The sequence below is a fragment of the Anthonomus grandis genome, chromosome 15, assembly GCF_022605725.1.
Source record: "Anthonomus grandis grandis chromosome 15, icAntGran1.3, whole genome shotgun sequence".
NCBI lineage: Eukaryota > Metazoa > Arthropoda > Insecta > Coleoptera > Curculionidae > Anthonomus > Anthonomus grandis.
Genome location: NC_065560.1, coordinates 2,349,166 through 2,358,480, shown reverse-complemented (window position 1 = coordinate 2,358,480; position 9,315 = coordinate 2,349,166).

The window sequence follows — 9,315 nt, the reverse complement described above, 5'->3', positions numbered from 1 at the left end:
CTTTTTGAGTGGGACCAATTTCTAGCAATGATTCTTTAGTTTTCTTCACATGAGGAATAAATTGTCCAACAAACCAAAGAAAAAATACTGGCTCTTCCATATATCCCTTAGCCGTTGCAGAATATGTAGTTCCTGGAAAATCTAAACCATTTCCAGTCCATCTTGGTAATACCGCACTTCCTTAAAAAATTATATGAGGTGGTAAGTAAGAACCATCGGCACTAACGCAACAGTTAATCGTTGTTAAAGTGACTTATTTTTTTGCCCAATCGCTTTAATTTTGGAAGGATCTGTACAAAAGCCCGACTCGTCACAGTTAAAGAAAAGCTCTGGAAATTGGTCAAATAAATTATCTTTAACAATTTTGTGTAATTTTTCGTAATGGTCAGCTACGACAAATGGATCCGCTGTTTTATTTTGTAAACTTTGTGGTTTTTTGAGAGACAGTCGAGGATGGCGTTTCATAAAATTTTTATACCAATCTTGACCAGGTTTATTTTCTTTAAAAGAAGTAGTTATATTTGAATGTTGACAAAAAATTTATCAACATCTTTATCTATGGGATAACCAAACTCAGCCCTTGCCAAAATTAATTGTTCCAATTGATCTTCAACTTCTTTTGTTAAAGCATTTCTACGACCCGACCCTATCACTTCCACCGAAGTTTTTCGTCCACTTATTCTGTTATATATAACCACAGATTTAACTAGCTACGCTCGCTACGAGCGTATACGTACGACAGCGGTTTTTTACATCATTTACGGCAGCTTTTACACTGTCTATAGAGTATGATTTTTCTGGTCGCTTCTTAACGTAATTTCGAACCATACTGAATCTCTTTACTTCAACCTAAAATATTTAGAAAAGGAATAATTTTACATTTTGGGGTAATTGGAGACAAGTCCCCATTTACCCCAAAATTACGTTCCCATTTGCCTCATGTACATGATTTTTTGGGGTAATTGGGGACACGTAAAAAAATATGTTAAGTAGGTCGACGGTATAAACAAATATCAAAAAATTGTTTTATATAATGCAGATGGCGTATCTTTGCCAGTAAAAAAAATAAATTATTTCAGGTACTTTTAAAGTATTAGTACTTAGCGGTTTAATTGACCAAACCGTTACACAAAATATTTTATAAATTATATTTTCCGTTGAAATGGGTTGACATAACCTAATTATCCTGTGTTTATATCGACTGCTATTAGATGGCCCAAAGCATAGAATAATACTTCGGAGATAAATTTGACATAAAGCCAGAGTTAGTGGAATTATTATCGATGTCCCCATTTGCCCCTGTCCTCTTTTACCCTGATTAACCTTATTATTCAAAAACTGGATATTTTAAGAATATGCTAAAAACCTGGAAAATCTCTATTATTAACCATTCCAAAAAAATATTGTTACTGCTTTTGTGCAAAAGTCAAAGGATATTTGATAAAAATTAGTTTTTTTTTAAGCTAAAAGTCGAGGAATTCATTAAATGCTTTTTCAAAAACGCCATGTTCTTGCAAAGCGATCCATAATCCAAATTTCTAAAATTTGACTTTTTTCTTTCACCGTATCTTCAATTAGGAAAATTTTCAGTATTTTTAGACTAAAATTGGAAATTTCGAATTAATTCAGAAAAATAGTTTTTTTGGAAGCAAAAATGAAGACTATTTTTTAAAAATCTCAAAAAAATTTACAATTAAAATTTCGATTGTCTCAAAATTTTTACAAAAAAAATTTTGAGACAGTTTTCAAACCATAAATTGCAATTTTTTTGGGCCAAAAATCCCATTTTCTTTTTAAAATCTCACTTGGCTAAGAAATGTGTAGAATAAGGAGTATGGAAGGTCTTATTAAGATTTTACGCAATTATGTTCTAGAAATATTATTCAAGAGCTGGATATTCTAAAAATATGCTAAAATATAGGAAAAACCTGGAAAATCTCCATTATTAACCATTCCAAGAAAATATTGTTACTGCTTTTGTGCAAAAGTTAAAGGATATTTGATAAAAATAAGATTTTTTCATACATGGACTTTTCAAAAAAAAATTCTAAGAATAAATAAATAAATAAAAAGACACGACACGTTTTTCTTAAAAACGATTGTTTTAAGACAAAAATCGAAGGACCAATGAATTCGTTTTTTAAAAATCTCTTATTCTTAGAATTTTTCAAAACTATTGACGTTTTTGAAAGAGATTTTAAAAACTAAATTTAAAAAAAAATTCATAGTTCATAAAAATGTCAATAATCTTAATTTCTTGCATTTACAAAATTATTAAAAAAAAAAAAAACGTTTTTTGGTTGACTTCAATTGATTATTACTTTTTGCCTTAAACTTAAAAATGTCTATTATAGACCTCATAAATAAGAAAGTGCATTATTGTACACACAAACACACACTGGATACATGGAAAGTGATTAAATTTTAAAATGTTACATTATTTCCTAGGGTGTGATCGGTTCTGCATTAGCGTCTGCATAACAATTAAACTGTTCGGAATCTTATCATGTCTGTGAACTGATTCAGATGTTGAAATTCGGTTAATGAACCACTCATGGTGCTTATAATAGGAATTGTGTAATTAAATGTTTATTGGCTTAGGTGTAAGCTTCAAAATTAAAATAAACTATTTCATTAGTTTAAATAATCCTTTTACCTTATTAAGCATTCTTTTCAAGGTTATATCCGTAGCTGATCAGAATCCAGTTTAAATATATACTAGTAATTTGAATAATTAACGGTTTTTATGTAATAATAATAGGACCTTTCTAATTATTATACGGTATGATTATGTGTATGATAAGAAATCATTTTTATATGCCACATATTATGTATACCTCAATCTATATTAAAAATACTAATGCATTTAATTTATTTTTCAGTTTCAATTTGATTAAATTACAATGCTCATTACTGGAAACTAACTGCCACTAATATTAAATTGGATGGTCAATTTTTTGCATAGTTGAGAAGTGTTTAAACCAGAAGACCTTGCCTCTACAGCAATTATTTAATTCTTTATTCATTGACAAAGTGACCTACGTTTCGGCACCAATTTGTGCAACAAGCCCCCTTAAGTGCTTATTGAAACAGAAAGCTAAGAAGAGGTAGCTGAAATAAAAACTCGAATATCAAATCTTAAGTGCGAATATTCTTCATACAATTTATTGAATCAATTCAGAATTGATTGACCAATGGACCCATACCAAAACCTGCAAAGTAACCTCAAACCATGGTATTAGCATGACACTTGATTTAAACAGTTTAATATCCTTCCTTAAGTGTTTGTTTCATAGTGTTTATCGATAGTGAATCTGGTCCCAACTGTTGCTTAACTCGAGAAGGATTAATGGATATACCTTGCACAACCAATACTCGCTACAGTCTGACTCAACTTGAACTCCTTTTGAATTATTAGGTTACATCTAATCAGTTCTTCCAGAAATTTTCTCTTTCAACTTTCTCAAATATTAATATTATTATGTACTGAACCGATAAAAAATGGTGCGATATTGAATACACACATGGACCGAGAATAACTAGGTTCAATGTAGGAGGTCGAAAAGTGCAAATTTTTATGAACATTCTTAGCAAGGAACTCAAGGTTTTTATTCTAAAGTGCTCCACCCCGTTTACGATTACGTCTAAGAATTCTTGTCTTTGCTCTGAGGTAATTTGCAAGGTTGCAAATGTATAGGCGGAAATAGTAAGTTACGAGGGTACATGAAGCAGTAGGATTTCTTAAAAAGAGGTTTTGATAAAAGAAATACTGAATCAGTTAATATAGGTTTTGAGCAGTGACATTCTCTTACTCACTTCTGTATTTACAACTGTGTGATTTCGAAAGAGAAAGGCTCTGTCCCCTAAAAATTTACCACACACGACGTGCAACTAAATATAATCGACTCATTTTTTATTGTTTGCTTCTATGTTATTTATATGGAGACAAAAAAAAATCTTTTTGTTGCTTTTCTTTCTCACGCATCAAATGCCTTTTATCATTAAACTTCTTTGGCTTATCATCAAAATGGACGCCATGGAAGTTAGCAACAGAATCAGAAATGAAAATCAAATTTTTACAGTCGCCCAGATAAGTTCTGCACGCAATATATTTTTTTCCATATTTAAGGATTAAATCTGATTTTAAACTAAAAAAGAAAAATTATAATTACATATAAAGAAAAGGGATGTAGATTTAATTTTTTTTGCAGCATCAAAGATAAATGTTTGTAAAATAATAAATAATCAAAATCGAAAGCACAGTAACTATTAAAAATTTTGTTACACCTTCAAACTTGGTGTATAAATGAGAGATAATAAAATTCACGATATATCTCAGAGACACACGTTTTTTCAGGGGATGAAGTGGTGTGAGCCACCCCCAAATAGTTAAAAAAAGTATACAGGGGTAACAGATAAAATGTTTGTATGTTTTGTACTTTTGAGAAGATTTTTACAAAAAGTCATTAACAAATATTACGGATTACACGAAAATGGCCTAGTAAGTATTATTGGTAAATATAAAGAACTTAACTGATCATGAATTTGAGTATCCAGTTCCCTATACATTAGATAAAATATTTATTAATCTATAAAAATCTATATTTAAAAAATATGAAATAAACACATTCTACCACATTAAATTTTTTTGTTATTACACTAAATATTCAATCTTTTTACAAAAAAGACAAATTATTAGTAATTACTGCGATTTTTTTAGACATTTGGGGGTGGCTTACACCCCTTTATCCCCTAAAAAAACGTGTGTCTCTGAGATATGTCGTGTATTTTATTATCTTTTATTTATACACCAAGTTTGAAAATTTTTAACAATTACTGTGATTTTTTTAAATTAATTATTATTTTACAAACATTTATCTTTTATGCCGAAAAAAATCAAATCTACACCCTTTTTGTCCATATGTAATTATAGTGTTTCTCTTAATTTTATTTTAGATTTTTAAAATCAGATTTAATCCTTAAATATGCAAAAAAATAGATTGCGTGCAGAACTTATCTGGGCGACTTTAAAAATTTGATTTTCGTTTCTGATTCTGTTGCTAACTTTCATGAGGTCAAAATGGTTAAATTCTTCATTTGCTAACGAACCACCCTGTTAGTGGCTCCTTCTTGCGGCGTTTTTACGCAACATCTTCAGTCAGTATTGTAATGTTAATGCTATCTTTCGCACACAACTTACTGCTGGATGTTTTTTAAATATTGTGTGAAAAAACGCATAAAAAATATTTAACAAGGGGCACTTTCAAGCCGTGATACTCGATTCGTTTCTGAAAAAATAAGTCGCTGACAACCGACATATGCTGCGTTCTCAATTTGGTTGCTAGCAACCGAGCATGTTGTATGTCAATTTTATGTATTTGTTGGATTGAGATAGTTCTTCTTGAATGTAGGGTCGGATCAAACGTAAAGTATCATTCATTCTACAGGGAATAGTTCTGTTAAGTATGGTCTTTATAAATGAAAAAGAATTCATACAAAGAAGAGGATATTGAGAATACCTTCGGATCAAATTTAATTTAATACAATTAAATGAGTCACTTAAGCAGAATAAAATGGGAGATTTCCACATACTGAGTTCCTTATTACTTGCCGGAAATATTTATTAAGCCTCTTGTGCTGAACCTACTTGAATATTTCGTTTACTAGCATCGTTTGATTATATTATTGTCTGAATCTTCGTACACCTCATTTTTAACATAACCGTAAAGAAAAAAGTCCAATGGATGAAGGTCGGGTGATCTAGGCGGCCACTCTATTGATCTACGTCCTTCTTTAGTAAATTGGTTACAGTGTTCGTGTAATGAAACTACGATATATATTTTTTTTACAACATTTTTTTTCATTCATACTGCTGACTGACTTACAGGTTCTCTGTTTGCATATTTATTGCTGAATATAATGCGATCTTTATTGTGTGTTCTAGGTTTCTTACCACAGCAAATGCATTGTTAATATTTTCAAATAAAATACAGAAAATCTTAATTAATGGACACTTATCTGAAGACCAAGGCCAAATGTTCAAGAAAACACAGATTCTTCAATGAATGCCCTGTATTTGTATTATATACAGTTTAAGTCAAAGACGATAAATCTTCCATAGCATTCTTCTAGCAACTACTGCTGTTTGGCAAAGGATTATTTTCCTGATTCGAAAGACCTCTCTTATAACTCTCCAAAGAAATAATGCAACTTTAGACAGGTATCAATGATTCCAGTAAAAAAATAAAATCAATATGTCATTGTGGATTTGAATGGAGCTGATATTACAAGACTCGTATTTCTTGATTTCTCTAAAGCTTTCGATACGTTTGACCGTAAAATTGACCTATTTTAGATTCAATCACCATCATTACTATCAAACAGTTTGTCTCGTCCAATTAACTCCAATTTTTCTGGTCCTGATCAGCATGAAGCACCAATTTCAGCGTTTCACATCATCGTCTTAATTCTTTAAGTCATTTGGTCCATTTTTCATGTGGCATTTTTGCTACAGTTCAACTCCGTTTTAAACAAGCAACTCACTCTATCGCACCTATAACCCCGGTTCTATGTCCTATTGCTTCATTGAGAACTGTATTGTAATTTCTAATAGAGTGTAACTCTCACTTTACTAACTGATTTCTTCCTTACAAGTCTCTGAACCGTCAAACGGAAAAGCCATGACGGGCAGTATACATTGATTAAAAATCTTGCGTTTACGGTTCAACGGAACTTAAATACACATCGAGTTTGTACTCGTTTCAGATCGACCCTTCTTTCAATTTAAAATTATGGTAAAATGATTTTTAAATTTCTTTTACTTAGCAATAAATAAGCCGTAAATGTTACCTCATGGGAATATTCCCGGTTCTCAGTCTAAAAATATCGATTTTGTGCCATTTTTCAGACTAAAAGGAATAATTGTTTTATTGTTGGGCGCCAAAAAGCTGACAAATATTAATTTTTTTTAGTAGAGAAACTACGAATTGTTGGACTCCGAGACTAAACGTATGTGAATTTTTTGATAAATTTTTTACTAATTATGGCACCCATGTGACTAATATTCCCAAGAAAATCTAACAAACACCTTTTATGAGTCAAGATAAGTAAAAAAAATTGAGTGGAAAAACGGTAAATTATAGAGAAAAAATTCGCAGAGTGTGCAGGCCAAGAAATTGATCTTCATCTACTAGGAAGCCTTTGAAAATGATAATACACTTCTTGTTTCAAATATAGTTGAACACCATCATGTATGGAAAAATTGGAACCAAGAAACTGTAGTTTTTCTAATGTTCATGATAATGTACCCAATTTCACGTAAAACAAAATATATTTTTTCTCAGTTTGTACCATTAGTCTTGAAGATGCAAATATTATAAGCAAAACGCGTATGGTATGCAAAGTATTTTGATCATGCTGTTTAGATAATATCATTTTTATTTATTCAGTCAATTCATCATCATCAAAAGTATCGGAGGTAACTAGAGTTGATTACACAAATTGATAGTTCAAGTAATCCAGTTTTTTATGAGATGGGATGGCTGATGTTGAACCAAAATATTTATTTAATTACTTGTGTGCCATTTTGCCATTGATTTCGGCACTTTTTTTCATTTTGCGATGCAATAAAATAAAAATTTATTTATTAGAAAACGCTTGTTATTTTGGTTATTTTTCCATTTCACCCTAAAACTTTCATATTCAGTGACATTTTTATGGTAGTATTTATCACAAAATCTTACATGTTTCTTATATTTCAGGAACTATATGGGATGACTAATGTTAAACCAAACGATTTATTTAGTTCATTATGTGCCATTCCGCCATTGAATTCAGCACTTTTTTATCATTTTACACAATAATAAAACAAAACGCGTTTTATTAGGTTGAAATCACTTGTTATTTTGGTTACTTAAAGAAAACAGATCTTTTTCATTTTGACCCTAAAATTTTCATATTCAGTGACATCTGTTCACTTTAGTTTGTAATTATTTTAGCCTTTTCTCGGTCAAGTCTATAGAGAGTAGTTTTCTATAATAGCTAGACTCGCATCATGGAGTTAATTCGGTTAGAACACGTAGATTTTTTTTTAATTCGTTTTTTACATAACCTCAAAGAATGTTGTCCAATTATTTAAGGTCGGGTGACCTAGGTGGCCACTATATTATCCAAAATCATGTCTTGGAAATAAAAAGTTGAATAGTACATCTGTTGCACTGGTTTAGGTTTATTATCAGTTCTTTCAGTCCTGATCTGGACCAGACAGAAAAATTTATTTTAAACGCTCAAAAACTGTCCCAGTCATTGACCATATAAAAATCTTCAGGAGAAGATTCAAAATGGTACTAGGCAATACCTGGACAGATTTAAATATTATAGTCATAATTGCTCCTAAATAGTTTTATTAATTAAGTATAATTTAATGAAGCTTTAGTACCTTGATACATTCCTGATCTACATCTTTCACTTTCCTATTTATAGTCATCTCGCCCAATATGGTAAAGGTGATATATATTTTTGTAAGGTCGCGATGAAGTGCACAATTTGTATTCTTCTTGATAGAATGGTGAAACATTGAATTTGATACATATAGGTACTAGCGGTAGTACAGCTCATGATATAGTTACATGTAGTAAAAAATTAAAAACAAGAATTTTTCTTGTAACTGTAGTTTTGAAATGAAGCTAGATGGAAGAATTAAATAGATAGATAAGAAGGAAGTAGATGGTGTAAATATGATATCTGCTGTCACGTGTTTCTTTTTTTTTTGTCTTTTTCAGATAACCAAGGGACCATGAACAGAATCAAACAACCAATTTGTGTAATCAGCTATAGTACCTTCTACACTTTTATTTATTGATTTTCTTTTAAGAGATTAGGAAGGATAAATCGTAAAACTTGCGGCAATGAATGAATTAATTAAATGGATATTATTCATCTTCAGTAGAAATTATACAAACTGAGAAAAAGTATGAATTCTTCAATGAAATGGGGTACACAATCATGAGTAATAAAAAGTCCACAATTTCTTAAATGTTCTTCGGTACATAAAAATATGGTTCGTACATGATGGTGTTCCACTATATTTTTAACAAGAAATTAATTATAATCTAATCAAAAGCTTCATAGTAGATGGATAGGGCGAAATGGACCAACTTTTTGGCCTGGACACTCAGCCTTTTGATTTTCTTCTGTGATGCTAATTAAAACGGTTGGTGTATCAAGGATAGCGCATTGAACAGCACAAAACTGGTTATTCGTGGTACCAGGATGTTATTTTATACGGTTCTAGGGTGTCGTGAAAATAGAACAAAT